Source organism: Salvia hispanica, chromosome 4 (genome assembly GCF_029641045.1).
Source record: "Salvia hispanica isolate PSC_SH4W2 chromosome 4, Shi_PSC_v1, whole genome shotgun sequence".
In the NCBI taxonomy this organism is placed as follows: Eukaryota; Viridiplantae; Streptophyta; class Magnoliopsida; order Lamiales; family Lamiaceae; genus Salvia; species Salvia hispanica.
In genome coordinates, this window is record NC_142695.1 from 42,909,302 (window position 1) to 42,933,867 (window position 24,566).

The 24,566-nt window shown below is 56.2% G+C and overlaps 47 non-coding genes across 47 annotated transcripts; all 47 read left to right on the forward strand.

Annotated features, from left to right (window-relative positions):
- The first annotated feature begins 273 nt into the window (after positions 1 to 273).
- LOC148928839 (5S ribosomal RNA) lies at positions 274 to 392 on the forward strand. The gene has a single exon (XR_016129254.1). It is a non-coding gene; the product is annotated as a 5S ribosomal RNA (ribosomal RNA).
- A 399-nt stretch (positions 393 to 791) lies between these two features.
- On the forward strand, positions 792 to 910 carry LOC148928840 (5S ribosomal RNA). The gene has a single exon (XR_016129265.1). It is a non-coding gene; the product is annotated as a 5S ribosomal RNA (ribosomal RNA).
- A 399-nt stretch (positions 911 to 1,309) lies between these two features.
- LOC148928841 (5S ribosomal RNA) lies at positions 1,310 to 1,428 on the forward strand. Its single transcript, XR_016129276.1, has one exon. It is a non-coding gene; the product is annotated as a 5S ribosomal RNA (ribosomal RNA).
- A 399-nt stretch (positions 1,429 to 1,827) lies between these two features.
- On the forward strand, positions 1,828 to 1,946 carry LOC148928842 (5S ribosomal RNA). Its single transcript, XR_016129287.1, has one exon. It is a non-coding gene; the product is annotated as a 5S ribosomal RNA (ribosomal RNA).
- A 399-nt stretch (positions 1,947 to 2,345) lies between these two features.
- LOC148928843 (5S ribosomal RNA) lies at positions 2,346 to 2,464 on the forward strand. Its single transcript, XR_016129299.1, has one exon. It is a non-coding gene; the product is annotated as a 5S ribosomal RNA (ribosomal RNA).
- Positions 2,465 to 2,863: 399 nt separating this feature from the next.
- On the forward strand, positions 2,864 to 2,982 carry LOC148928844 (5S ribosomal RNA). The gene has a single exon (XR_016129310.1). It is a non-coding gene; the product is annotated as a 5S ribosomal RNA (ribosomal RNA).
- Positions 2,983 to 3,381: 399 nt separating this feature from the next.
- On the forward strand, positions 3,382 to 3,500 carry LOC148928845 (5S ribosomal RNA). Its single transcript, XR_016129321.1, has one exon. It is a non-coding gene; the product is annotated as a 5S ribosomal RNA (ribosomal RNA).
- A 399-nt stretch (positions 3,501 to 3,899) lies between these two features.
- On the forward strand, positions 3,900 to 4,018 carry LOC148928846 (5S ribosomal RNA). Its single transcript, XR_016129332.1, has one exon. It is a non-coding gene; the product is annotated as a 5S ribosomal RNA (ribosomal RNA).
- A 399-nt stretch (positions 4,019 to 4,417) lies between these two features.
- On the forward strand, positions 4,418 to 4,536 carry LOC148928847 (5S ribosomal RNA). The gene has a single exon (XR_016129343.1). It is a non-coding gene; the product is annotated as a 5S ribosomal RNA (ribosomal RNA).
- A 399-nt stretch (positions 4,537 to 4,935) lies between these two features.
- LOC148928848 (5S ribosomal RNA) lies at positions 4,936 to 5,054 on the forward strand. Its single transcript, XR_016129354.1, has one exon. It is a non-coding gene; the product is annotated as a 5S ribosomal RNA (ribosomal RNA).
- Positions 5,055 to 5,454: 400 nt separating this feature from the next.
- LOC148928849 (5S ribosomal RNA) lies at positions 5,455 to 5,573 on the forward strand. The gene has a single exon (XR_016129365.1). It is a non-coding gene; the product is annotated as a 5S ribosomal RNA (ribosomal RNA).
- A 399-nt stretch (positions 5,574 to 5,972) lies between these two features.
- Positions 5,973 to 6,091, forward strand: LOC148928850 (5S ribosomal RNA). Its single transcript, XR_016129376.1, has one exon. It is a non-coding gene; the product is annotated as a 5S ribosomal RNA (ribosomal RNA).
- A 400-nt stretch (positions 6,092 to 6,491) lies between these two features.
- On the forward strand, positions 6,492 to 6,610 carry LOC148928851 (5S ribosomal RNA). The gene has a single exon (XR_016129387.1). It is a non-coding gene; the product is annotated as a 5S ribosomal RNA (ribosomal RNA).
- A 400-nt stretch (positions 6,611 to 7,010) lies between these two features.
- LOC148928852 (5S ribosomal RNA) lies at positions 7,011 to 7,129 on the forward strand. Its single transcript, XR_016129398.1, has one exon. It is a non-coding gene; the product is annotated as a 5S ribosomal RNA (ribosomal RNA).
- A 399-nt stretch (positions 7,130 to 7,528) lies between these two features.
- LOC148928853 (5S ribosomal RNA) lies at positions 7,529 to 7,647 on the forward strand. The gene has a single exon (XR_016129409.1). It is a non-coding gene; the product is annotated as a 5S ribosomal RNA (ribosomal RNA).
- A 399-nt stretch (positions 7,648 to 8,046) lies between these two features.
- Positions 8,047 to 8,165, forward strand: LOC148928854 (5S ribosomal RNA). Its single transcript, XR_016130019.1, has one exon. It is a non-coding gene; the product is annotated as a 5S ribosomal RNA (ribosomal RNA).
- Positions 8,166 to 8,564: 399 nt separating this feature from the next.
- LOC148928855 (5S ribosomal RNA) lies at positions 8,565 to 8,683 on the forward strand. The gene has a single exon (XR_016129420.1). It is a non-coding gene; the product is annotated as a 5S ribosomal RNA (ribosomal RNA).
- A 400-nt stretch (positions 8,684 to 9,083) lies between these two features.
- Positions 9,084 to 9,202, forward strand: LOC148928856 (5S ribosomal RNA). Its single transcript, XR_016129431.1, has one exon. It is a non-coding gene; the product is annotated as a 5S ribosomal RNA (ribosomal RNA).
- Positions 9,203 to 9,602: 400 nt separating this feature from the next.
- LOC148928857 (5S ribosomal RNA) lies at positions 9,603 to 9,721 on the forward strand. Its single transcript, XR_016129441.1, has one exon. It is a non-coding gene; the product is annotated as a 5S ribosomal RNA (ribosomal RNA).
- Positions 9,722 to 10,120: 399 nt separating this feature from the next.
- Positions 10,121 to 10,239, forward strand: LOC148928858 (5S ribosomal RNA). The gene has a single exon (XR_016129452.1). It is a non-coding gene; the product is annotated as a 5S ribosomal RNA (ribosomal RNA).
- A 399-nt stretch (positions 10,240 to 10,638) lies between these two features.
- LOC148928859 (5S ribosomal RNA) lies at positions 10,639 to 10,757 on the forward strand. Its single transcript, XR_016130022.1, has one exon. It is a non-coding gene; the product is annotated as a 5S ribosomal RNA (ribosomal RNA).
- A 399-nt stretch (positions 10,758 to 11,156) lies between these two features.
- Positions 11,157 to 11,275, forward strand: LOC148928860 (5S ribosomal RNA). The gene has a single exon (XR_016129463.1). It is a non-coding gene; the product is annotated as a 5S ribosomal RNA (ribosomal RNA).
- Positions 11,276 to 11,674: 399 nt separating this feature from the next.
- On the forward strand, positions 11,675 to 11,793 carry LOC148928861 (5S ribosomal RNA). The gene has a single exon (XR_016129474.1). It is a non-coding gene; the product is annotated as a 5S ribosomal RNA (ribosomal RNA).
- A 399-nt stretch (positions 11,794 to 12,192) lies between these two features.
- Positions 12,193 to 12,311, forward strand: LOC148928862 (5S ribosomal RNA). Its single transcript, XR_016129485.1, has one exon. It is a non-coding gene; the product is annotated as a 5S ribosomal RNA (ribosomal RNA).
- A 399-nt stretch (positions 12,312 to 12,710) lies between these two features.
- On the forward strand, positions 12,711 to 12,829 carry LOC148928863 (5S ribosomal RNA). The gene has a single exon (XR_016129496.1). It is a non-coding gene; the product is annotated as a 5S ribosomal RNA (ribosomal RNA).
- A 399-nt stretch (positions 12,830 to 13,228) lies between these two features.
- Positions 13,229 to 13,347, forward strand: LOC148928864 (5S ribosomal RNA). The gene has a single exon (XR_016129507.1). It is a non-coding gene; the product is annotated as a 5S ribosomal RNA (ribosomal RNA).
- Positions 13,348 to 13,746: 399 nt separating this feature from the next.
- Positions 13,747 to 13,865, forward strand: LOC148928865 (5S ribosomal RNA). The gene has a single exon (XR_016129518.1). It is a non-coding gene; the product is annotated as a 5S ribosomal RNA (ribosomal RNA).
- A 399-nt stretch (positions 13,866 to 14,264) lies between these two features.
- On the forward strand, positions 14,265 to 14,383 carry LOC148928866 (5S ribosomal RNA). Its single transcript, XR_016129529.1, has one exon. It is a non-coding gene; the product is annotated as a 5S ribosomal RNA (ribosomal RNA).
- A 399-nt stretch (positions 14,384 to 14,782) lies between these two features.
- LOC148928867 (5S ribosomal RNA) lies at positions 14,783 to 14,901 on the forward strand. Its single transcript, XR_016129540.1, has one exon. It is a non-coding gene; the product is annotated as a 5S ribosomal RNA (ribosomal RNA).
- Positions 14,902 to 15,300: 399 nt separating this feature from the next.
- Positions 15,301 to 15,419, forward strand: LOC148928868 (5S ribosomal RNA). Its single transcript, XR_016129552.1, has one exon. It is a non-coding gene; the product is annotated as a 5S ribosomal RNA (ribosomal RNA).
- Positions 15,420 to 15,818: 399 nt separating this feature from the next.
- On the forward strand, positions 15,819 to 15,937 carry LOC148928869 (5S ribosomal RNA). Its single transcript, XR_016129563.1, has one exon. It is a non-coding gene; the product is annotated as a 5S ribosomal RNA (ribosomal RNA).
- Positions 15,938 to 16,336: 399 nt separating this feature from the next.
- Positions 16,337 to 16,455, forward strand: LOC148928870 (5S ribosomal RNA). Its single transcript, XR_016129574.1, has one exon. It is a non-coding gene; the product is annotated as a 5S ribosomal RNA (ribosomal RNA).
- A 399-nt stretch (positions 16,456 to 16,854) lies between these two features.
- On the forward strand, positions 16,855 to 16,973 carry LOC148928871 (5S ribosomal RNA). The gene has a single exon (XR_016129585.1). It is a non-coding gene; the product is annotated as a 5S ribosomal RNA (ribosomal RNA).
- Positions 16,974 to 17,372: 399 nt separating this feature from the next.
- On the forward strand, positions 17,373 to 17,491 carry LOC148928872 (5S ribosomal RNA). Its single transcript, XR_016129597.1, has one exon. It is a non-coding gene; the product is annotated as a 5S ribosomal RNA (ribosomal RNA).
- Positions 17,492 to 17,890: 399 nt separating this feature from the next.
- Positions 17,891 to 18,009, forward strand: LOC148928873 (5S ribosomal RNA). Its single transcript, XR_016129611.1, has one exon. It is a non-coding gene; the product is annotated as a 5S ribosomal RNA (ribosomal RNA).
- Positions 18,010 to 18,410: 401 nt separating this feature from the next.
- On the forward strand, positions 18,411 to 18,529 carry LOC148928874 (5S ribosomal RNA). Its single transcript, XR_016129624.1, has one exon. It is a non-coding gene; the product is annotated as a 5S ribosomal RNA (ribosomal RNA).
- Positions 18,530 to 18,928: 399 nt separating this feature from the next.
- Positions 18,929 to 19,047, forward strand: LOC148928875 (5S ribosomal RNA). Its single transcript, XR_016129638.1, has one exon. It is a non-coding gene; the product is annotated as a 5S ribosomal RNA (ribosomal RNA).
- A 399-nt stretch (positions 19,048 to 19,446) lies between these two features.
- Positions 19,447 to 19,565, forward strand: LOC148928876 (5S ribosomal RNA). The gene has a single exon (XR_016129648.1). It is a non-coding gene; the product is annotated as a 5S ribosomal RNA (ribosomal RNA).
- Positions 19,566 to 19,964: 399 nt separating this feature from the next.
- LOC148928877 (5S ribosomal RNA) lies at positions 19,965 to 20,083 on the forward strand. The gene has a single exon (XR_016129659.1). It is a non-coding gene; the product is annotated as a 5S ribosomal RNA (ribosomal RNA).
- Positions 20,084 to 20,482: 399 nt separating this feature from the next.
- LOC148928878 (5S ribosomal RNA) lies at positions 20,483 to 20,601 on the forward strand. Its single transcript, XR_016129663.1, has one exon. It is a non-coding gene; the product is annotated as a 5S ribosomal RNA (ribosomal RNA).
- A 399-nt stretch (positions 20,602 to 21,000) lies between these two features.
- On the forward strand, positions 21,001 to 21,119 carry LOC148928879 (5S ribosomal RNA). The gene has a single exon (XR_016129664.1). It is a non-coding gene; the product is annotated as a 5S ribosomal RNA (ribosomal RNA).
- A 399-nt stretch (positions 21,120 to 21,518) lies between these two features.
- LOC148928880 (5S ribosomal RNA) lies at positions 21,519 to 21,637 on the forward strand. The gene has a single exon (XR_016129665.1). It is a non-coding gene; the product is annotated as a 5S ribosomal RNA (ribosomal RNA).
- A 399-nt stretch (positions 21,638 to 22,036) lies between these two features.
- On the forward strand, positions 22,037 to 22,155 carry LOC148928881 (5S ribosomal RNA). The gene has a single exon (XR_016129666.1). It is a non-coding gene; the product is annotated as a 5S ribosomal RNA (ribosomal RNA).
- A 399-nt stretch (positions 22,156 to 22,554) lies between these two features.
- Positions 22,555 to 22,673, forward strand: LOC148928882 (5S ribosomal RNA). The gene has a single exon (XR_016129667.1). It is a non-coding gene; the product is annotated as a 5S ribosomal RNA (ribosomal RNA).
- Positions 22,674 to 23,072: 399 nt separating this feature from the next.
- Positions 23,073 to 23,191, forward strand: LOC148928883 (5S ribosomal RNA). The gene has a single exon (XR_016129668.1). It is a non-coding gene; the product is annotated as a 5S ribosomal RNA (ribosomal RNA).
- A 399-nt stretch (positions 23,192 to 23,590) lies between these two features.
- Positions 23,591 to 23,709, forward strand: LOC148928884 (5S ribosomal RNA). The gene has a single exon (XR_016129669.1). It is a non-coding gene; the product is annotated as a 5S ribosomal RNA (ribosomal RNA).
- Positions 23,710 to 24,108: 399 nt separating this feature from the next.
- LOC148928885 (5S ribosomal RNA) lies at positions 24,109 to 24,227 on the forward strand. The gene has a single exon (XR_016129670.1). It is a non-coding gene; the product is annotated as a 5S ribosomal RNA (ribosomal RNA).
- Positions 24,228 to 24,566: the final 339 nt, after the last annotated feature.

Here is a 24,566-nt window from a genome sequence, read left to right on the forward strand (position 1 = left end):
GAGCGGGTCCCACAACCTTAAACGTGCCGAAAAACAGTAGCCGCGAACTAAAAGTGGCCGAAATGGCTCGAAACGGCCTCTTTTTGCTTCCCGGAGTAGCCACGGGCTGTACCCGTAGCTCAGCACGTGGGGCTCGGCGAGAGCTTCGCGGTGATATGCTGTGGGTCCCGTAACTCCTTCCGGATCAAAAGTTATGCCCGTCTGAAGGGTGGGGGACCAGAACCTGCGCACGGGAGCGTACGCTATGAAAGAATAAAGTGCGGGGCTATTGACGGGTGCGATCATACCAGCACTAATGCACCGGATCCCATCAGAACTCCGAAGTTAAGCGTGCTTGGGCGAGAGTAGTACTAGGATGGGTGACCCCCTGGGAAGTCCTCGTGTTGCACCCCTTTTTGCGAGTGCGTTCATTTTTTTTTTCTATTTCCGTTCAGTTGGTCTTGCTGCGGCCCGAAACTCGACTAGCGGTTGGCGGGCGCGAGGACAAAAAGGTACGGCAATCCCCACGAGCCCGTGACGAGCGGGTCCCACAACCTTAAACGTGCCGAAAAACAGTAGCCGCGAACTAAAAGTGGCCGAAATGGCTCGAAACGGCCTCTTTTTGCTTCCCGGAGTAGCCACGGGCTGTACCCGTAGCTCAGCACGTGGGGCTCGGCGAGAGCTTCGCGGTGATATGCTGTGGGTCCCGTAACTCCTTCCGGATCAAAAGTTATGCCCGTCTGAAGGGTGGGGGACCAGAACCTGCGCACGGGAGCGTACGCTATGAAAGAATAAAGTGCGGGGCTATTGACGGGTGCGATCATACCAGCACTAATGCACCGGATCCCATCAGAACTCCGAAGTTAAGCGTGCTTGGGCGAGAGTAGTACTAGGATGGGTGACCCCCTGGGAAGTCCTCGTGTTGCACCCCTTTTTGCGAGTGCGTTCATTTTTTTTTTCTATTTCCGTTCAGTTGGTCTTGCTGCGGCCCGAAACTCGACTAGCGGTTGGCGGGCGCGAGGACAAAAAGGTACGGCAATCCCCACGAGCCCGTGACGAGCGGGTCCCACAACCTTAAACGTGCCGAAAAACAGTAGCCGCGAACTAAAAGTGGCCGAAATGGCTCGAAACGGCCTCTTTTTGCTTCCCGGAGTAGCCACGGGCTGTACCCGTAGCTCAGCACGTGGGGCTCGGCGAGAGCTTCGCGGTGATATGCTGTGGGTCCCGTAACTCCTTCCGGATCAAAAGTTATGCCCGTCTGAAGGGTGGGGGACCAGAACCTGCGCACGGGAGCGTACGCTATGAAAGAATAAAGTGCGGGGCTATTGACGGGTGCGATCATACCAGCACTAATGCACCGGATCCCATCAGAACTCCGAAGTTAAGCGTGCTTGGGCGAGAGTAGTACTAGGATGGGTGACCCCCTGGGAAGTCCTCGTGTTGCACCCCTTTTTGCGAGTGCGTTCATTTTTTTTTTCTATTTCCGTTCAGTTGGTCTTGCTGCGGCCCGAAACTCGACTAGCGGTTGGCGGGCGCGAGGACAAAAAGGTACGGCAATCCCCACGAGCCCGTGACGAGCGGGTCCCACAACCTTAAACGTGCCGAAAAACAGTAGCCGCGAACTAAAAGTGGCCGAAATGGCTCGAAACGGCCTCTTTTTGCTTCCCGGAGTAGCCACGGGCTGTACCCGTAGCTCAGCACGTGGGGCTCGGCGAGAGCTTCGCGGTGATATGCTGTGGGTCCCGTAACTCCTTCCGGATCAAAAGTTATGCCCGTCTGAAGGGTGGGGGACCAGAACCTGCGCACGGGAGCGTACGCTATGAAAGAATAAAGTGCGGGGCTATTGACGGGTGCGATCATACCAGCACTAATGCACCGGATCCCATCAGAACTCCGAAGTTAAGCGTGCTTGGGCGAGAGTAGTACTAGGATGGGTGACCCCCTGGGAAGTCCTCGTGTTGCACCCCTTTTTGCGAGTGCGTTCATTTTTTTTTTCTATTTCCGTTCAGTTGGTCTTGCTGCGGCCCGAAACTCGACTAGCGGTTGGCGGGCGCGAGGACAAAAAGGTACGGCAATCCCCACGAGCCCGTGACGAGCGGGTCCCACAACCTTAAACGTGCCGAAAAACAGTAGCCGCGAACTAAAAGTGGCCGAAATGGCTCGAAACGGCCTCTTTTTGCTTCCCGGAGTAGCCACGGGCTGTACCCGTAGCTCAGCACGTGGGGCTCGGCGAGAGCTTCGCGGTGATATGCTGTGGGTCCCGTAACTCCTTCCGGATCAAAAGTTATGCCCGTCTGAAGGGTGGGGGACCAGAACCTGCGCACGGGAGCGTACGCTATGAAAGAATAAAGTGCGGGGCTATTGACGGGTGCGATCATACCAGCACTAATGCACCGGATCCCATCAGAACTCCGAAGTTAAGCGTGCTTGGGCGAGAGTAGTACTAGGATGGGTGACCCCCTGGGAAGTCCTCGTGTTGCACCCCTTTTTGCGAGTGCGTTCATTTTTTTTTTCTATTTCCGTTCAGTTGGTCTTGCTGCGGCCCGAAACTCGACTAGCGGTTGGCGGGCGCGAGGACAAAAAGGTACGGCAATCCCCACGAGCCCGTGACGAGCGGGTCCCACAACCTTAAACGTGCCGAAAAACAGTAGCCGCGAACTAAAAGTGGCCGAAATGGCTCGAAACGGCCTCTTTTTGCTTCCCGGAGTAGCCACGGGCTGTACCCGTAGCTCAGCACGTGGGGCTCGGCGAGAGCTTCGCGGTGATATGCTGTGGGTCCCGTAACTCCTTCCGGATCAAAAGTTATGCCCGTCTGAAGGGTGGGGGACCAGAACCTGCGCACGGGAGCGTACGCTATGAAAGAATAAAGTGCGGGGCTATTGACGGGTGCGATCATACCAGCACTAATGCACCGGATCCCATCAGAACTCCGAAGTTAAGCGTGCTTGGGCGAGAGTAGTACTAGGATGGGTGACCCCCTGGGAAGTCCTCGTGTTGCACCCCTTTTTGCGAGTGCGTTCATTTTTTTTTTCTATTTCCGTTCAGTTGGTCTTGCTGCGGCCCGAAACTCGACTAGCGGTTGGCGGGCGCGAGGACAAAAAGGTACGGCAATCCCCACGAGCCCGTGACGAGCGGGTCCCACAACCTTAAACGTGCCGAAAAACAGTAGCCGCGAACTAAAAGTGGCCGAAATGGCTCGAAACGGCCTCTTTTTGCTTCCCGGAGTAGCCACGGGCTGTACCCGTAGCTCAGCACGTGGGGCTCGGCGAGAGCTTCGCGGTGATATGCTGTGGGTCCCGTAACTCCTTCCGGATCAAAAGTTATGCCCGTCTGAAGGGTGGGGGACCAGAACCTGCGCACGGGAGCGTACGCTATGAAAGAATAAAGTGCGGGGCTATTGACGGGTGCGATCATACCAGCACTAATGCACCGGATCCCATCAGAACTCCGAAGTTAAGCGTGCTTGGGCGAGAGTAGTACTAGGATGGGTGACCCCCTGGGAAGTCCTCGTGTTGCACCCCTTTTTGCGAGTGCGTTCATTTTTTTTTTCTATTTCCGTTCAGTTGGTCTTGCTGCGGCCCGAAACTCGACTAGCGGTTGGCGGGCGCGAGGACAAAAAGGTACGGCAATCCCCACGAGCCCGTGACGAGCGGGTCCCACAACCTTAAACGTGCCGAAAAACAGTAGCCGCGAACTAAAAGTGGCCGAAATGGCTCGAAACGGCCTCTTTTTGCTTCCCGGAGTAGCCACGGGCTGTACCCGTAGCTCAGCACGTGGGGCTCGGCGAGAGCTTCGCGGTGATATGCTGTGGGTCCCGTAACTCCTTCCGGATCAAAAGTTATGCCCGTCTGAAGGGTGGGGGACCAGAACCTGCGCACGGGAGCGTACGCTATGAAAGAATAAAGTGCGGGGCTATTGACGGGTGCGATCATACCAGCACTAATGCACCGGATCCCATCAGAACTCCGAAGTTAAGCGTGCTTGGGCGAGAGTAGTACTAGGATGGGTGACCCCCTGGGAAGTCCTCGTGTTGCACCCCTTTTTGCGAGTGCGTTCATTTTTTTTTTCTATTTCCGTTCAGTTGGTCTTGCTGCGGCCCGAAACTCGACTAGCGGTTGGCGGGCGCGAGGACAAAAAGGTACGGCAATCCCCACGAGCCCGTGACGAGCGGGTCCCACAACCTTAAACGTGCCGAAAAACAGTAGCCGCGAACTAAAAGTGGCCGAAATGGCTCGAAACGGCCTCTTTTTGCTTCCCGGAGTAGCCACGGGCTGTACCCGTAGCTCAGCACGTGGGGCTCGGCGAGAGCTTCGCGGTGATATGCTGTGGGTCCCGTAACTCCTTCCGGATCAAAAGTTATGCCCGTCTGAAGGGTGGGGGACCAGAACCTGCGCACGGGAGCGTACGCTATGAAAGAATAAAGTGCGGGGCTATTGACGGGTGCGATCATACCAGCACTAATGCACCGGATCCCATCAGAACTCCGAAGTTAAGCGTGCTTGGGCGAGAGTAGTACTAGGATGGGTGACCCCCTGGGAAGTCCTCGTGTTGCACCCCTTTTTGCGAGTGCGTTCATTTTTTTTTTCTATTTCCGTTCAGTTGGTCTTGCTGCGGCCCGAAACTCGACTAGCGGTTGGCGGGCGCGAGGACAAAAAGGTACGGCAATCCCCACGAGCCCGTGACGAGCGGGTCCCACAACCTTAAACGTGCCGAAAAACAGTAGCCGCGAACTAAAAGTGGCCGAAATGGCTCGAAACGGCCTCTTTTTGCTTCCCGGAGTAGCCACGGGCTGTACCCGTAGCTCAGCACGTGGGGCTCGGCGAGAGCTTCGCGGTGATATGCTGTGGGTCCCGTAACTCCTTCCGGATCAAAAGTTATGCCCGTCTGAAGGGTGGGGGACCAGAACCTGCGCACGGGAGCGTACGCTATGAAAGAATAAAGTGCGGGGCTATTGACGGGTGCGATCATACCAGCACTAATGCACCGGATCCCATCAGAACTCCGAAGTTAAGCGTGCTTGGGCGAGAGTAGTACTAGGATGGGTGACCCCCTGGGAAGTCCTCGTGTTGCACCCCTTTTTGCGAGTGCGTTCATTTTTTTTTTTTTATTTCCGTTCAGTTGGTCTTGCTGCGGCCCGAAACTCGACTAACGGTTGGCGGGCGCGAGGACAAAAAGGTACGGCAATCCCCACGAGCCCGTGACGAGCGGGTCCCACAACCTTAAACGTGCCGAAAAACAGTAGCCGCGAACTAAAAGTGGCCGAAATGGCTCGAAACGGCCTCTTTTTGCTTCCCGGAGTAGCCACGGGCTGTACCCGTAGCTCAGCACGTGGGGCTCGGCGAGAGCTTCGCGGTGATATGCTGTGGGTCCCGTAACTCCTTCCGGATCAAAAGTTATGCCCGTCTGAAGGGTGGGGGACCAGAACCTGCGCACGGGAGCGTACGCTATGAAAGAATAAAGTGCGGGGCTATTGACGGGTGCGATCATACCAGCACTAATGCACCGGATCCCATCAGAACTCCGAAGTTAAGCGTGCTTGGGCGAGAGTAGTACTAGGATGGGTGACCCCCTGGGAAGTCCTCGTGTTGCACCCCTTTTTGCGAGTGCGTTCATTTTTTTTTTCTATTTCCGTTCAGTTGGTCTTGCTGCGGCCCGAAACTCGACTAGCGGTTGGCGGGCGCGAGGACAAAAAGGTACGGCAATCCCCACGAGCCCGTGACGAGCGGGTCCCACAACCTTAAACGTGCCGAAAAACAGTAGCCGCGAACTAAAAGTGGCCGAAATGGCTCGAAACGGCCTCTTTTTGCTTCCCGGAGTAGCCACGGGCTGTACCCGTAGCTCAGCACGTGGGGCTCGGCGAGAGCTTCGCGGTGATATGCTGTGGGTCCCGTAACTCCTTCCGGATCAAAAGTTATGCCCGTCTGAAGGGTGGGGGACCAGAACCTGCGCACGGGAGCGTACGCTATGAAAGAATAAAGTGCGGGGCTATTGACGGGTGCGATCATACCAGCACTAATGCACCGGATCCCATCAGAACTCCGAAGTTAAGCGTGCTTGGGCGAGAGTAGTACTAGGATGGGTGACCCCCTGGGAAGTCCTCGTGTTGCACCCCTTTTTGCGAGTGCGTTCATTTTTTTTTTTTTATTTCCGTTCAGTTGGTCTTGCTGCGGCCCGAAACTCGACTAGCGGTTGGCGGGCGCGAGGACAAAAAGGTACGGCAATCCCCACGAGCCCGTGACGAGCGGGTCCCACAACCTTAAACGTGCCGAAAAACAGTAGCCGCGAACTAAAAGTGGCCGAAATGGCTCGAAACGGCCTCTTTTTGCTTCCCGGAGTAGCCACGGGCTGTACCCGTAGCTCAGCACGTGGGGCTCGGCGAGAGCTTCGCGGTGATATGCTGTGGGTCCCGTAACTCCTTCCGGATCAAAAGTTATGCCCGTCTGAAGGGTGGGGGACCAGAACCTGCGCACGGGAGCGTACGCTATGAAAGAATAAAGTGCGGGGCTATTGACGGGTGCGATCATACCAGCACTAATGCACCGGATCCCATCAGAACTCCGAAGTTAAGCGTGCTTGGGCGAGAGTAGTACTAGGATGGGTGACCCCCTGGGAAGTCCTCGTGTTGCACCCCTTTTTGCGAGTGCGTTCATTTTTTTTTTTTTATTTCCGTTCAGTTGGTCTTGCTGCGGCCCGAAACTCGACTAGCGGTTGGCGGGCGCGAGGACAAAAAGGTACGGCAATCCCCACGAGCCCGTGACGAGCGGGTCCCACAACCTTAAACGTGCCGAAAAACAGTAGCCGCGAACTAAAAGTGGCCGAAATGGCTCGAAACGGCCTCTTTTTGCTTCCCGGAGTAGCCACGGGCTGTACCCGTAGCTCAGCACGTGGGGCTCGGCGAGAGCTTCGCGGTGATATGCTGTGGGTCCCGTAACTCCTTCCGGATCAAAAGTTATGCCCGTCTGAAGGGTGGGGGACCAGAACCTGCGCACGGGAGCGTACGCTATGAAAGAATAAAGTGCGGGGCTATTGACGGGTGCGATCATACCAGCACTAATGCACCGGATCCCATCAGAACTCCGAAGTTAAGCGTGCTTGGGCGAGAGTAGTACTAGGATGGGTGACCCCCTGGGAAGTCCTCGTGTTGCACCCCTTTTTGCGAGTGCGTTCATTTTTTTTTTCTATTTCCGTTCAGTTGGTCTTGCTGCGGCCCGAAACTCGACTAGCGGTTGGCGGGCGCGAGGACAAAAAGGTACGGCAATCCCCACGAGCCCGTGACGAGCGGGTCCCACAACCTTAAACGTGCCGAAAAACAGTAGCCGCGAACTAAAAGTGGCCGAAATGGCTCGAAACGGCCTCTTTTTGCTTCCCGGAGTAGCCACGGGCTGTACCCGTAGCTCAGCACGTGGGGCTCGGCGAGAGCTTCGCGGTGATATGCTGTGGGTCCCGTAACTCCTTCCGGATCAAAAGTTATGCCCGTCTGAAGGGTGGGGGACCAGAACCTGCGCACGGGAGCGTACGCTATGAAAGAATAAAGTGCGGGGCTATTGACGGGTGCGATCATACCAGCACTAATGCACCGGATCCCATCAGAACTCCGAAGTTAAGCGTGCTTGGGCGAGAGTAGTACTAGGATGGGTGACCCCCTGGGAAGTCCTCGTGTTGCACCCCTTTTTGCGAGTGCGTTCATTTTTTTTTTCTATTTCCGTTCAGTTGGTCTTGCTGCGGCCCGAAACTCGACTAGCGGTTGGCGGGCGCGAGGACAAAAAGGTACGGCAATCCCCACGAGCCCGTGACGAGCGGGTCCCACAACCTTAAACGTGCCGAAAAACAGTAGCCGCGAACTAAAAGTGGCCGAAATGGCTCGAAACGGCCTCTTTTTGCTTCCCGGAGTAGCCACGGGCTGTACCCGTAGCTCAGCACGTGGGGCTCGGCGAGAGCTTCGCGGTGATATGCTGTGGGTCCCGTAACTCCTTCCGGATCAAAAGTTATGCCCGTCTGAAGGGTGGGGGACCAGAACCTGCGCACGGGAGCGTACGCTATGAAAGAATAAAGTGCGGGGCTATTGACGGGTGTGATCATACCAGCACTAATGCACCGGATCCCATCAGAACTCCGAAGTTAAGCGTGCTTGGGCGAGAGTAGTACTAGGATGGGTGACCCCCTGGGAAGTCCTCGTGTTGCACCCCTTTTTGCGAGTGCGTTCATTTTTTTTTTCTATTTCCGTTCAGTTGGTCTTGCTGCGGCCCGAAACTCGACTAGCGGTTGGCGGGCGCGAGGACAAAAAGGTACGGCAATCCCCACGAGCCCGTGACGAGCGGGTCCCACAACCTTAAACGTGCCGAAAAACAGTAGCCGCGAACTAAAAGTGGCCGAAATGGCTCGAAACGGCCTCTTTTTGCTTCCCGGAGTAGCCACGGGCTGTACCCGTAGCTCAGCACGTGGGGCTCGGCGAGAGCTTCGCGGTGATATGCTGTGGGTCCCGTAACTCCTTCCGGATCAAAAGTTATGCCCGTCTGAAGGGTGGGGGACCAGAACCTGCGCACGGGAGCGTACGCTATGAAAGAATAAAGTGCGGGGCTATTGACGGGTGCGATCATACCAGCACTAATGCACCGGATCCCATCAGAACTCCGAAGTTAAGCGTGCTTGGGCGAGAGTAGTACTAGGATGGGTGACCCCCTGGGAAGTCCTCGTGTTGCACCCCTTTTTGCGAGTGCGTTCATTTTTTTTTTTTTATTTCCGTTCAGTTGGTCTTGCTGCGGCCCGAAACTCGACTAGCGGTTGGCGGGCGCGAGGACAAAAAGGTACGGCAATCCCCACGAGCCCGTGACGAGCGGGTCCCACAACCTTAAACGTGCCGAAAAACAGTAGCCGCGAACTAAAAGTGGCCGAAATGGCTCGAAACGGCCTCTTTTTGCTTCCCGGAGTAGCCACGGGCTGTACCCGTAGCTCAGCACGTGGGGCTCGGCGAGAGCTTCGCGGTGATATGCTGTGGGTCCCGTAACTCCTTCCGGATCAAAAGTTATGCCCGTCTGAAGGGTGGGGGACCAGAACCTGCGCACGGGAGCGTACGCTATGAAAGAATAAAGTGCGGGGCTATTGACGGGTGCGATCATACCAGCACTAATGCACCGGATCCCATCAGAACTCCGAAGTTAAGCGTGCTTGGGCGAGAGTAGTACTAGGATGGGTGACCCCCTGGGAAGTCCTCGTGTTGCACCCCTTTTTGCGAGTGCGTTCATTTTTTTTTTTTTATTTCCGTTCAGTTGGTCTTGCTGCGGCCCGAAACTCGACTAGCGGTTGGCGGGCGCGAGGACAAAAAGGTACGGCAATCCCCACGAGCCCGTGACGAGCGGGTCCCACAACCTTAAACGTGCCGAAAAACAGTAGCCGCGAACTAAAAGTGGCCGAAATGGCTCGAAACGGCCTCTTTTTGCTTCCCGGAGTAGCCACGGGCTGTACCCGTAGCTCAGCACGTGGGGCTCGGCGAGAGCTTCGCGGTGATATGCTGTGGGTCCCGTAACTCCTTCCGGATCAAAAGTTATGCCCGTCTGAAGGGTGGGGGACCAGAACCTGCGCACGGGAGCGTACGCTATGAAAGAATAAAGTGCGGGGCTATTGACGGGTGCGATCATACCAGCACTAATGCACCGGATCCCATCAGAACTCCGAAGTTAAGCGTGCTTGGGCGAGAGTAGTACTAGGATGGGTGACCCCCTGGGAAGTCCTCGTGTTGCACCCCTTTTTGCGAGTGCGTTCATTTTTTTTTTCTATTTCCGTTCAGTTGGTCTTGCTGCGGCCCGAAACTCGACTAGCGGTTGGCGGGCGCGAGGACAAAAAGGTACGGCAATCCCCACGAGCCCGTGACGAGCGGGTCCCACAACCTTAAACGTGCCGAAAAACAGTAGCCGCGAACTAAAAGTGGCCGAAATGGCTCGAAACGGCCTCTTTTTGCTTCCCGGAGTAGCCACGGGCTGTACCCGTAGCTCAGCACGTGGGGCTCGGCGAGAGCTTCGCGGTGATATGCTGTGGGTCCCGTAACTCCTTCCGGATCAAAAGTTATGCCCGTCTGAAGGGTGGGGGACCAGAACCTGCGCACGGGAGCGTACGCTATGAAAGAATAAAGTGCGGGGCTATTGACGGGTGCGATCATACCAGCACTAATGCACCGGATCCCATCAGAACTCCGAAGTTAAGCGTGCTTGGGCGAGAGTAGTACTAGGATGGGTGACCCCCTGGGAAGTCCTCGTGTTGCACCCCTTTTTGCGAGTGCGTTCATTTTTTTTTTCTATTTCCGTTCAGTTGGTCTTGCTGCGGCCCGAAACTCGACTAGCGGTTGGCGGGCGCGAGGACAAAAAGGTACGGCAATCCCCACGAGCCCGTGACGAGCGGGTCCCACAACCTTAAACGTGCCGAAAAACAGTAGCCGCGAACTAAAAGTGGCCGAAATGGCTCGAAACGGCCTCTTTTTGCTTCCCGGAGTAGCCACGGGCTGTACCCGTAGCTCAGCACGTGGGGCTCGGCGAGAGCTTCGCGGTGATATGCTGTGGGTCCCGTAACTCCTTCCGGATCAAAAGTTATGCCCGTCTGAAGGGTGGGGGACCAGAACCTGCGCACGGGAGCGTACGCTATGAAAGAATAAAGTGCGGGGCTATTGACGGGTGTGATCATACCAGCACTAATGCACCGGATCCCATCAGAACTCCGAAGTTAAGCGTGCTTGGGCGAGAGTAGTACTAGGATGGGTGACCCCCTGGGAAGTCCTCGTGTTGCACCCCTTTTTGCGAGTGCGTTCATTTTTTTTTTCTATTTCCGTTCAGTTGGTCTTGCTGCGGCCCGAAACTCGACTAGCGGTTGGCGGGCGCGAGGACAAAAAGGTACGGCAATCCCCACGAGCCCGTGACGAGCGGGTCCCACAACCTTAAACGTGCCGAAAAACAGTAGCCGCGAACTAAAAGTGGCCGAAATGGCTCGAAACGGCCTCTTTTTGCTTCCCGGAGTAGCCACGGGCTGTACCCGTAGCTCAGCACGTGGGGCTCGGCGAGAGCTTCGCGGTGATATGCTGTGGGTCCCGTAACTCCTTCCGGATCAAAAGTTATGCCCGTCTGAAGGGTGGGGGACCAGAACCTGCGCACGGGAGCGTACGCTATGAAAGAATAAAGTGCGGGGCTATTGACGGGTGCGATCATACCAGCACTAATGCACCGGATCCCATCAGAACTCCGAAGTTAAGCGTGCTTGGGCGAGAGTAGTACTAGGATGGGTGACCCCCTGGGAAGTCCTCGTGTTGCACCCCTTTTTGCGAGTGCGTTCATTTTTTTTTTCTATTTCCGTTCAGTTGGTCTTGCTGCGGCCCGAAACTCGACTAGCGGTTGGCGGGCGCGAGGACAAAAAGGTACGGCAATCCCCACGAGCCCGTGACGAGCGGGTCCCACAACCTTAAACGTGCCGAAAAACAGTAGCCGCGAACTAAAAGTGGCCGAAATGGCTCGAAACGGCCTCTTTTTGCTTCCCGGAGTAGCCACGGGCTGTACCCGTAGCTCAGCACGTGGGGCTCGGCGAGAGCTTCGCGGTGATATGCTGTGGGTCCCGTAACTCCTTCCGGATCAAAAGTTATGCCCGTCTGAAGGGTGGGGGACCAGAACCTGCGCACGGGAGCGTACGCTATGAAAGAATAAAGTGCGGGGCTATTGACGGGTGCGATCATACCAGCACTAATGCACCGGATCCCATCAGAACTCCGAAGTTAAGCGTGCTTGGGCGAGAGTAGTACTAGGATGGGTGACCCCCTGGGAAGTCCTCGTGTTGCACCCCTTTTTGCGAGTGCGTTCATTTTTTTTTTCTATTTCCGTTCAGTTGGTCTTGCTGCGGCCCGAAACTCGACTAGCGGTTGGCGGGCGCGAGGACAAAAAGGTACGGCAATCCCCACGAGCCCGTGACGAGCGGGTCCCACAACCTTAAACGTGCCGAAAAACAGTAGCCGCGAACTAAAAGTGGCCGAAATGGCTCGAAACGGCCTCTTTTTGCTTCCCGGAGTAGCCACGGGCTGTACCCGTAGCTCAGCACGTGGGGCTCGGCGAGAGCTTCGCGGTGATATGCTGTGGGTCCCGTAACTCCTTCCGGATCAAAAGTTATGCCCGTCTGAAGGGTGGGGGACCAGAACCTGCGCACGGGAGCGTACGCTATGAAAGAATAAAGTGCGGGGCTATTGACGGGTGCGATCATACCAGCACTAATGCACCGGATCCCATCAGAACTCCGAAGTTAAGCGTGCTTGGGCGAGAGTAGTACTAGGATGGGTGACCCCCTGGGAAGTCCTCGTGTTGCACCCCTTTTTGCGAGTGCGTTCATTTTTTTTTTCTATTTCCGTTCAGTTGGTCTTGCTGCGGCCCGAAACTCGACTAGCGGTTGGCGGGCGCGAGGACAAAAAGGTACGGCAATCCCCACGAGCCCGTGACGAGCGGGTCCCACAACCTTAAACGTGCCGAAAAACAGTAGCCGCGAACTAAAAGTGGCCGAAATGGCTCGAAACGGCCTCTTTTTGCTTCCCGGAGTAGCCACGGGCTGTACCCGTAGCTCAGCACGTGGGGCTCGGCGAGAGCTTCGCGGTGATATGCTGTGGGTCCCGTAACTCCTTCCGGATCAAAAGTTATGCCCGTCTGAAGGGTGGGGGACCAGAACCTGCGCACGGGAGCGTACGCTATGAAAGAATAAAGTGCGGGGCTATTGACGGGTGCGATCATACCAGCACTAATGCACCGGATCCCATCAGAACTCCGAAGTTAAGCGTGCTTGGGCGAGAGTAGTACTAGGATGGGTGACCCCCTGGGAAGTCCTCGTGTTGCACCCCTTTTTGCGAGTGCGTTCATTTTTTTTTTCTATTTCCGTTCAGTTGGTCTTGCTGCGGCCCGAAACTCGACTAGCGGTTGGCGGGCGCGAGGACAAAAAGGTACGGCAATCCCCACGAGCCCGTGACGAGCGGGTCCCACAACCTTAAACGTGCCGAAAAACAGTAGCCGCGAACTAAAAGTGGCCGAAATGGCTCGAAACGGCCTCTTTTTGCTTCCCGGAGTAGCCACGGGCTGTACCCGTAGCTCAGCACGTGGGGCTCGGCGAGAGCTTCGCGGTGATATGCTGTGGGTCCCGTAACTCCTTCCGGATCAAAAGTTATGCCCGTCTGAAGGGTGGGGGACCAGAACCTGCGCACGGGAGCGTACGCTATGAAAGAATAAAGTGCGGGGCTATTGACGGGTGCGATCATACCAGCACTAATGCACCGGATCCCATCAGAACTCCGAAGTTAAGCGTGCTTGGGCGAGAGTAGTACTAGGATGGGTGACCCCCTGGGAAGTCCTCGTGTTGCACCCCTTTTTGCGAGTGCGTTCATTTTTTTTTTCTATTTCCGTTCAGTTGGTCTTGCTGCGGCCCGAAACTCGACTAGCGGTTGGCGGGCGCGAGGACAAAAAGGTACGGCAATCCCCACGAGCCCGTGACGAGCGGGTCCCACAACCTTAAACGTGCCGAAAAACAGTAGCCGCGAACTAAAAGTGGCCGAAATGGCTCGAAACGGCCTCTTTTTGCTTCCCGGAGTAGCCACGGGCTGTACCCGTAGCTCAGCACGTGGGGCTCGGCGAGAGCTTCGCGGTGATATGCTGTGGGTCCCGTAACTCCTTCCGGATCAAAAGTTATGCCCGTCTGAAGGGTGGGGGACCAGAACCTGCGCACGGGAGCGTACGCTATGAAAGAATAAAGTGCGGGGCTATTGACGGGTGCGATCATACCAGCACTAATGCACCGGATCCCATCAGAACTCCGAAGTTAAGCGTGCTTGGGCGAGAGTAGTACTAGGATGGGTGACCCCCTGGGAAGTCCTCGTGTTGCACCCCTTTTTGCGAGTGCGTTCATTTTTTTTTTCTATTTCCGTTCAGTTGGTCTTGCTGCGGCCCGAAACTCGACTAGCGGTTGGCGGGCGCGAGGACAAAAAGGTACGGCAATCCCCACGAGCCCGTGACGAGCGGGTCCCACAACCTTAAACGTGCCGAAAAACAGTAGCCGCGAACTAAAAGTGGCCGAAATGGCTCGAAACGGCCTCTTTTTGCTTCCCGGAGTAGCCACGGGCTGTACCCGTAGCTCAGCACGTGGGGCTCGGCGAGAGCTTCGCGGTGATATGCTGTGGGTCCCGTAACTCCTTCCGGATCAAAAGTTATGCCCGTCTGAAGGGTGGGGGACCAGAACCTGCGCACGGGAGCGTACGCTATGAAAGAATAAAGTGCGGGGCTATTGACGGGTGCGATCATACCAGCACTAATGCACCGGATCCCATCAGAACTCCGAAGTTAAGCGTGCTTGGGCGAGAGTAGTACTAGGATGGGTGACCCCCTGGGAAGTCCTCGTGTTGCACCCCTTTTTGCGAGTGCGTTCATTTTTTTTTTCTATTTCCGTTCAGTTGGTCTTGCTGCGGCCCGAAACTCGACTAGCGGTTGGCGGGCGCGAGGACAAAAAGGTACGGCAATCCCCACGAGCCCGTGACGAGCGGGTCCCACAACCTTAAACGTGCCGAAAAACAGTAGCCGCGAACTAAAAGTGGCCGAAATGGCTCGAAACGGCCTCTTTTTGCTTCCCGGAGTAGCCACGGGCTGTACCCGTAGCTCAGCACGTGGGGCTCGGCGAGAGCTTCGCGGTGATATGCTGTGGGTCCCGTAACTCCTTCCGGATCAAAAGTTATGCCCGTCTGAAGGGTGGGGGACCAGAACCTGCGCACGGGAGCGTACGCTATGAAAGAATAAAGTGCGGGGCTATTGACGGGTGCGATCATACCAGCACTAATGCACCGGATCCCATCAGAACTCCGAAGTTAAGCGTGCTTGGGCGAGAGTAGTACTAGGATGGGTGACCCCCTGGGAAGTCCTCGTGTTGCACCCCTTTTTGCGAGTGCGTTCATTTTTTTTTTCTATTTCCGTTCAGTTGGTCTTGCTGCGGCCCGAAACTCGACTAGCGGTTGGCGGGCGCGAGGACAAAAAGGTACGGCAATCCCCACGAGCCCGTGACGAGCGGGTCCCACAACCTTAAACGTGCCGAAAAACAGTAGCCGCGAACTAAAAGTGGCCGAAATGGCTCGAAACGGCCTCTTTTTGCTTCCCGGAGTAGCCACGGGCTGTACCCGTAGCTCAGCACGTGGGGCTCGGCGAGAGCTTCGCGGTGATATGCTGTGGGTCCCGTAACTCCTTCCGGATCAAAAGTTATGCCCGTCTGAAGGGTGGGGGACCAGAACCTGCGCACGGGAGCGTACGCTATGAAAGAATAAAGTGCGGGGCTATTGACGGGTGCGATCATACCAGCACTAATGCACCGGATCCCATCAGAACTCCGAAGTTAAGCGTGCTTGGGCGAGAGTAGTACTAGGATGGGTGACCCCCTGGGAAGTCCTCGTGTTGCACCCCTTTTTGCGAGTGCGTTCATTTTTTTTTTCTATTTCCGTTCAGTTGGTCTTGCTGCGGCCCGAAACTCGACTAGCGGTTGGCGGGCGCGAGGACAAAAAGGTACGGCAATCCCCACGAGCCCGTGACGAGCGGGTCCCACAACCTTAAACGTGCCGAAAAACAGTAGCCGCGAACTAAAAGTGGCCGAAATGGCTCGAAACGGCCTCTTTTTGCTTCCCGGAGTAGCCACGGGCTGTACCCGTAGCTCAGCACGTGGGGCTCGGCGAGAGCTTCGCGGTGATATGCTGTGGGTCCCGTAACTCCTTCCGGATCAAAAGTTATGCCCGTCTGAAGGGTGGGGGACCAGAACCTGCGCACGGGAGCGTACGCTATGAAAGAATAAAGTGCGGGGCTATTGACGGGTGCGATCATACCAGCACTAATGCACCGGATCCCATCAGAACTCCGAAGTTAAGCGTGCTTGGGCGAGAGTAGTACTAGGATGGGTGACCCCCTGGGAAGTCCTCGTGTTGCACCCCTTTTTGCGAGTGCGTTCATTTTTTTTTTCTATTTCCGTTCAGTTGGTCTTGCTGCGGCCCGAAACTCGACTAGCGGTTGGCGGGCGCGAGGACAAAAAGGTACGGCAATCCCCACGAGCCCGTGACGAGCGGGTCCCACAACCTTAAACGTGCCGAAAAACAGTAGCCGCGAACTAAAAGTGGCCGAAATGGCTCGAAACGGCCTCTTTTTGCTTCCCGGAGTAGCCACGGGCTGTACCCGTAGCTCAGCACGTGGGGCTCGGCGAGAGCTTCGCGGTGATATGCTGTGGGTCCCGTAACTCCTTCCGGATCAAAAGTTATGCCCGTCTGAAGGGTGGGGGACCAGAACCTGCGCACGGGAGCGTACGCTATGAAAGAATAAAGTGCGGGGCTATTGACGGGTGCGATCATACCAGCACTAATGCACCGGATCCCATCAGAACTCCGAAGTTAAGCGTGCTTGGGCGAGAGTAGTACTAGGATGGGTGACCCCCTGGGAAGTCCTCGTGTTGCACCCCTTTTTGCGAGTGCGTTCATTTTTTTTTTCTATTTCCGTTCAGTTGGTCTTGCTGCGGCCCGAAACTCGACTAGCGGTTGGCGGGCGCGAGGACAAAAAGGTACGGCAATCCCCACGAGCCCGTGACGAGCGGGTCCCACAACCTTAAACGTGCCGAAAAACAGTAGCCGCGAACTAAAAGTGGCCGAAATGGCTCGAAACGGCCTCTTTTTGCTTCCCGGAGTAGCCACGGGCTGTACCCGTAGCTCAGCACGTGGGGCTCGGCGAGAGCTTCGCGGTGATATGCTGTGGGTCCCGTAACTCCTTCCGGATCAAAAGTTATGCCCGTCTGAAGGGTGGGGGACCAGAACCTGCGCACGGGAGCGTACGCTATGAAAGAATAAAGTGCGGGGCTATTGACGGGTGCGATCATACCAGCACTAATGCACCGGATCCCATCAGAACTCCGAAGTTAAGCGTGCTTGGGCGAGAGTAGTACTAGGATGGGTGACCCCCTGGGAAGTCCTCGTGTTGCACCCCTTTTTGCGAGTGCGTTCATTTTTTTTTTCTATTTCCGTTCAGTTGGTCTTGCTGCGGCCCGAAACTCGACTAGCGGTTGGCGGGCGCGAGGACAAAAAGGTACGGCAATCCCCACGAGCCCGTGACGAGCGGGTCCCACAACCTTAAACGTGCCGAAAAACAGTAGCCGCGAACTAAAAGTGGCCGAAATGGCTCGAAACGGCCTCTTTTTGCTTCCCGGAGTAGCCACGGGCTGTACCCGTAGCTCAGCACGTGGGGCTCGGCGAGAGCTTCGCGGTGATATGCTGTGGGTCCCGTAACTCCTTCCGGATCAAAAGTTATGCCCGTCTGAAGGGTGGGGGACCAGAACCTGCGCACGGGAGCGTACGCTATGAAAGAATAAAGTGCGGGGCTATTGACGGGTGCGATCATACCAGCACTAATGCACCGGATCCCATCAGAACTCCGAAGTTAAGCGTGCTTGGGCGAGAGTAGTACTAGGATGGGTGACCCCCTGGGAAGTCCTCGTGTTGCACCCCTTTTTGCGAGTGCGTTCATTTTTTTTTTCTATTTCCGTTCAGTTGGTCTTGCTGCGGCCCGAAACTCGACTAGCGGTTGGCGGGCGCGAGGACAAAAAGGTACGGCAATCCCCACGAGCCCGTGACGAGCGGGTCCCACAACCTTAAACGTGCCGAAAAACAGTAGCCGCGAACTAAAAGTGGCCGAAATGGCTCGAAACGGCCTCTTTTTGCTTCCCGGAGTAGCCACGGGCTGTACCCGTAGCTCAGCACGTGGGGCTCGGCGAGAGCTTCGCGGTGATATGCTGTGGGTCCCGTAACTCCTTCCGGATCAAAAGTTATGCCCGTCTGAAGGGTGGGGGACCAGAACCTGCGCACGGGAGCGTACGCTATGAAAGAATAAAGTGCGGGGCTATTGACGGGTGCGATCATACCAGCACTAATGCACCGGATCCCATCAGAACTCCGAAGTTAAGCGTGCTTGGGCGAGAGTAGTACTAGGATGGGTGACCCCCTGGGAAGTCCTCGTGTTGCACCCCTTTTTGCGAGTGCGTTCATTTTTTTTTTCTATTTCCGTTCAGTTGGTCTTGCTGCGGCCCGAAACTCGACTAGCGGTTGGCGGGCGCGAGGACAAAAAGGTACGGCAATCCCCACGAGCCCGTGACGAGCGGGTCCCACAACCTTAAACGTGCCGAAAAACAGTAGCCGCGAACTAAAAGTGGCCGAAATGGCTCGAAACGGCCTCTTTTTGCGCTTCCCGGAGTAGCCACGGGCTGTACCCGTAGCTCAGCACGTGGGGCTCGGCGAGAGCTTCGCGGTGATATGCTGTGGGTCCCGTAACTCCTTCCGGATCAAAAGTTATGCCCGTCTGAAGGGTGGGGGACCAGAACCTGCGCACGGGAGCGTACGCTATGAAAGAATAAAGTGCGGGGCTATTGACGGGTGCGATCATACCAGCACTAATGCACCGGATCCCATCAGAACTCCGAAGTTAAGCGTGCTTGGGCGAGAGTAGTACTAGGATGGGTGACCCCCTGGGAAGTCCTCGTGTTGCACCCCTTTTTGCGAGTGCGTTCATTTTTTTTTTCTATTTCCGTTCAGTTGGTCTTGCTGCGGCCCGAAACTCGACTAGCGGTTGGCGGGCGCGAGGACAAAAAGGTACGGCAATCCCCACGAGCCCGTGACGAGCGGGTCCCACAACCTTAAACGTGCCGAAAAACAGTAGCCGCGAACTAAAAGTGGCCGAAATGGCTCGAAACGGCCTCTTTTTGCTTCCCGGAGTAGCCACGGGCTGTACCCGTAGCTCAGCACGTGGGGCTCGGCGAGAGCTTCGCGGTGATATGCTGTGGGTCCCGTAACTCCTTCCGGATCAAAAGTTATGCCCGTCTGAAGGGTGGGGGACCAGAACCTGCGCACGGGAGCGTACGCTATGAAAGAATAAAGTGCGGGGCTATTGACGGGTGCGATCATACCAGCACTAATGCACCGGATCCCATCAGAACTCCGAAGTTAAGCGTGCTTGGGCGAGAGTAGTACTAGGATGGGTGACCCCCTGGGAAGTCCTCGTGTTGCACCCCTTTTTGCGAGTGCGTTCATTTTTTTTTTCTATTTCCGTTCAGTTGGTCTTGCTGCGGCCCGAAACTCGACTAGCGGTTGGCGGGCGCGAGGACAAAAAGGTACGGCAATCCCCACGAGCCCGTGACGAGCGGGTCCCACAACCTTAAACGTGCCGAAAAACAGTAGCCGCGAACTAAAAGTGGCCGAAATGGCTCGAAACGGCCTCTTTTTGCTTCCCGGAGTAGCCACGGGCTGTACCCGTAGCTCAGCACGTGGGGCTCGGCGAGAGCTTCGCGGTGATATGCTGTGGGTCCCGTAACTCCTTCCGGATCAAAAGTTATGCCCGTCTGAAGGGTGGGGGACCAGAACCTGCGCACGGGAGCGTACGCTATGAAAGAATAAAGTGCGGGGCTATTGACGGGTGCGATCATACCAGCACTAATGCACCGGATCCCATCAGAACTCCGAAGTTAAGCGTGCTTGGGCGAGAGTAGTACTAGGATGGGTGACCCCCTGGGAAGTCCTCGTGTTGCACCCCTTTTTGCGAGTGCGTTCATTTTTTTTTTCTATTTCCGTTCAGTTGGTCTTGCTGCGGCCCGAAACTCGACTAGCGGTTGGCGGGCGCGAGGACAAAAAGGTACGGCAATCCCCACGAGCCCGTGACGAGCGGGTCCCACAACCTTAAACGTGCCGAAAAACAGTAGCCGCGAACTAAAAGTGGCCGAAATGGCTCGAAACGGCCTCTTTTTGCTTCCCGGAGTAGCCACGGGCTGTACCCGTAGCTCAGCACGTGGGGCTCGGCGAGAGCTTCGCGGTGATATGCTGTGGGTCCCGTAACTCCTTCCGGATCAAAAGTTATGCCCGTCTGAAGGGTGGGGGACCAGAACCTGCGCACGGGAGCGTACGCTATGAAAGAATAAAGTGCGGGGCTATTGACGGGTGCGATCATACCAGCACTAATGCACCGGATCCCATCAGAACTCCGAAGTTAAGCGTGCTTGGGCGAGAGTAGTACTAGGATGGGTGACCCCCTGGGAAGTCCTCGTGTTGCACCCCTTTTTGCGAGTGCGTTCATTTTTTTTTTCTATTTCCGTTCAGTTGGTCTTGCTGCGGCCCGAAACTCGACTAGCGGTTGGCGGGCGCGAGGACAAAAAGGTACGGCAATCCCCACGAGCCCGTGACGAGCGGGTCCCACAACCTTAAACGTGCCGAAAAACAGTAGCCGCGAACTAAAAGTGGCCGAAATGGCTCGAAACGGCCTCTTTTTGCTTCCCGGAGTAGCCACGGGCTGTACCCGTAGCTCAGCACGTGGGGCTCGGCGAGAGCTTCGCGGTGATATGCTGTGGGTCCCGTAACTCCTTCCGGATCAAAAGTTATGCCCGTCTGAAGGGTGGGGGACCAGAACCTGCGCACGGGAGCGTACGCTATGAAAGAATAAAGTGCGGGGCTATTGACGGGTGCGATCATACCAGCACTAATGCACCGGATCCCATCAGAACTCCGAAGTTAAGCGTGCTTGGGCGAGAGTAGTACTAGGATGGGTGACCCCCTGGGAAGTCCTCGTGTTGCACCCCTTTTTGCGAGTGCGTTCATTTTTTTTTTCTATTTCCGTTCAGTTGGTCTTGCTGCGGCCCGAAACTCGACTAGCGGTTGGCGGGCGCGAGGACAAAAAGGTACGGCAATCCCCACGAGCCCGTGACGAGCGGGTCCCACAACCTTAAACGTGCCGAAAAACAGTAGCCGCGAACTAAAAGTGGCCGAAATGGCTCGAAACGGCCTCTTTTTGCTTCCCGGAGTAGCCACGGGCTGTACCCGTAGCTCAGCACGTGGGGCTCGGCGAGAGCTTCGCGGTGATATGCTGTGGGTCCCGTAACTCCTTCCGGATCAAAAGTTATGCCCGTCTGAAGGGTGGGGGACCAGAACCTGCGCACGGGAGCGTACGCTATGAAAGAATAAAGTGCGGGGCTATTGACGGGTGCGATCATACCAGCACTAATGCACCGGATCCCATCAGAACTCCGAAGTTAAGCGTGCTTGGGCGAGAGTAGTACTAGGATGGGTGACCCCCTGGGAAGTCCTCGTGTTGCACCCCTTTTTGCGAGTGCGTTCATTTTTTTTTTCTATTTCCGTTCAGTTGGTCTTGCTGCGGCCCGAAACTCGACTAGCGGTTGGCGGGCGCGAGGACAAAAAGGTACGGCAATCCCCACGAGCCCGTGACGAGCGGGTCCCACAACCTTAAACGTGCCGAAAAACAGTAGCCGCGAACTAAAAGTGGCCGAAATGGCTCGAAACGGCCTCTTTTTGCTTCCCGGAGTAGCCACGGGCTGTACCCGTAGCTCAGCACGTGGGGCTCGGCGAGAGCTTCGCGGTGATATGCTGTGGGTCCCGTAACTCCTTCCGGATCAAAAGTTATGCCCGTCTGAAGGGTGGGGGACCAGAACCTGCGCACGGGAGCGTACGCTATGAAAGAATAAAGTGCGGGGCTATTGACGGGTGCGATCATACCAGCACTAATGCACCGGATCCCATCAGAACTCCGAAGTTAAGCGTGCTTGGGCGAGAGTAGTACTAGGATGGGTGACCCCCTGGGAAGTCCTCGTGTTGCACCCCTTTTTGCGAGTGCGTTCATTTTTTTTTTCTATTTCCGTTCAGTTGGTCTTGCTGCGGCCCGAAACTCGACTAGCGGTTGGCGGGCGCGAGGACAAAAAGGTACGGCAATCCCCACGAGCCCGTGACGAGCGGGTCCCACAACCTTAAACGTGCCGAAAAACAGTAGCCGCGAACTAAAAGTGGCCGAAATGGCTCGAAACGGCCTCTTTTTGCTTCCCGGAGTAGCCACGGGCTGTACCCGTAGCTCAGCACGTGGGGCTCGGCGAGAGCTTCGCGGTGATATGCTGTGGGTCCCGTAACTCCTTCCGGATCAAAAGTTATGCCCGTCTGAAGGGTGGGGGACCAGAACCTGCGCACGGGAGCGTACGCTATGAAAGAATAAAGTGCGGGGCTATTGACGGGTGCGATCATACCAGCACTAATGCACCGGATCCCATCAGAACTCCGAAGTTAAGCGTGCTTGGGCGAGAGTAGTACTAGGATGGGTGACCCCCTGGGAAGTCCTCGTGTTGCACCCCTTTTTGCGAGTGCGTTCATTTTTTTTTTCTATTTCCGTTCAGTTGGTCTTGCTGCGGCCCGAAACTCGACTAGCGGTTGGCGGGCGCGAGGACAAAAAGGTACGGCAATCCCCACGAGCCCGTGACGAGCGGGTCCCACAACCTTAAACGTGCCGAAAAACAGTAGCCGCGAACTAAAAGTGGCCGAAATGGCTCGAAACGGCCTCTTTTTGCTTCCCGGAGTAGCCACGGGCTGTACCCGTAGCTCAGCACGTGGGGCTCGGCGAGAGCTTCGCGGTGATATGCTGTGGGTCCCGTAACTCCTTCCGGATCAAAAGTTATGCCCGTCTGAAGGGTGGGGGACCAGAACCTGCGCACGGGAGCGTACGCTATGAAAGAATAAAGTGCGGGGCTATTGACGGGTGCGATCATACCAGCACTAATGCACCGGATCCCATCAGAACTCCGAAGTTAAGCGTGCTTGGGCGAGAGTAGTACTAGGATGGGTGACCCCCTGGGAAGTCCTCGTGTTGCACCCCTTTTTGCGAGTGCGTTCATTTTTTTTTTCTATTTCCGTTCAGTTGGTCTTGCTGCGGCCCGAAACTCGACTAGCGGTTGGCGGGCGCGAGGACAAAAAGGTACGGCAATCCCCACGAGCCCGTGACGAGCGGGTCCCACAACCTTAAACGTGCCGAAAAACAGTAGCCGCGAACTAAAAGTGGCCGAAATGGCTCGAAACGGCCTCTTTTTGCTTCCCGGAGTAGCCACGGGCTGTACCCGTAGCTCAGCACGTGGGGCTCGGCGAGAGCTTCGCGGTGATATGCTGTGGGTCCCGTAACTCCTTCCGGATCAAAAGTTATGCCCGTCTGAAGGGTGGGGGACCAGAACCTGCGCACGGGAGCGTACGCTATGAAAGAATAAAGTGCGGGGCTATTGACGGGTGCGATCATACCAGCACTAATGCACCGGATCCCATCAGAACTCCGAAGTTAAGCGTGCTTGGGCGAGAGTAGTACTAGGATGGGTGACCCCCTGGGAAGTCCTCGTGTTGCACCCCTTTTTGCGAGTGCGTTCATTTTTTTTTTCTATTTCCGTTCAGTTGGTCTTGCTGCGGCCCGAAACTCGACTAGCGGTTGGCGGGCGCGAGGACAAAAAGGTACGGCAATCCCCACGAGCCCGTGACGAGCGGGTCCCACAACCTTAAACGTGCCGAAAAACAGTAGCCGCGAACTAAAAGTGGCCGAAATGGCTCGAAACGGCCTCTTTTTGCTTCCCGGAGTAGCCACGGGCTGTACCCGTAGCTCAGCACGTGGGGCTCGGCGAGAGCTTCGCGGTGATATGCTGTGGGTCCCGTAACTCCTTCCGGATCAAAAGTTATGCCCGTCTGAAGGGTGGGGGACCAGAACCTGCGCACGGGAGCGTACGCTATGAAAGAATAAAGTGCGGGGCTATTGACGGGTGCGATCATACCAGCACTAATGCACCGGATCCCATCAGAACTCCGAAGTTAAGCGTGCTTGGGCGAGAGTAGTACTAGGATGGGTGACCCCCTGGGAAGTCCTCGTGTTGCACCCCTTTTTGCGAGTGCGTTCATTTTTTTTTTCTATTTCCGTTCAGTTGGTCTTGCTGCGGCCCGAAACTCGACTAGCGGTTGGCGGGCGCGAGGACAAAAAGGTACGGCAATCCCCACGAGCCCGTGACGAGCGGGTCCCACAACCTTAAACGTGCCGAAAAACAGTAGCCGCGAACTAAAAGTGGCCGAAATGGCTCGAAACGGCCTCTTTTTGCTTCCCGGAGTAGCCACGGGCTGTACCCGTAGCTCAGCACGTGGGGCTCGGCGAGAGCTTCGCGGTGATATGCTGTGGGTCCCGTAACTCCTTCCGGATCAAAAGTTATGCCCGTCTGAAGGGTGGGGGACCAGAACCTGCGCACGGGAGCGTACGCTATGAAAGAATAAAGTGCGGGGCTATTGACGGGTGCGATCATACCAGCACTAATGCACCGGATCCCATCAGAACTCCGAAGTTAAGCGTGCTTGGGCGAGAGTAGTACTAGGATGGGTGACCCCCTGGGAAGTCCTCGTGTTGCACCCCTTTTTGCGAGTGCGTTCATTTTTTTTTTCTATTTCCGTTCAGTTGGTCTTGCTGCGGCCCGAAACTCGACTAGCGGTTGGCGGGCGCGAGGACAAAAAGGTACGGCAATCCCCACGAGCCCGTGACGAGCGGGTCCCACAACCTTAAACGTGCCGAAAAACAGTAGCCGCGAACTAAAAGTGGCCGAAATGGCTCGAAACGGCCTCTTTTTGCTTCCCGGAGTAGCCACGGGCTGTACCCGTAGCTCAGCACGTGGGGCTCGGCGAGAGCTTCGCGGTGATATGCTGTGGGTCCCGTAACTCCTTCCGGATCAAAAGTTATGCCCGTCTGAAGGGTGGG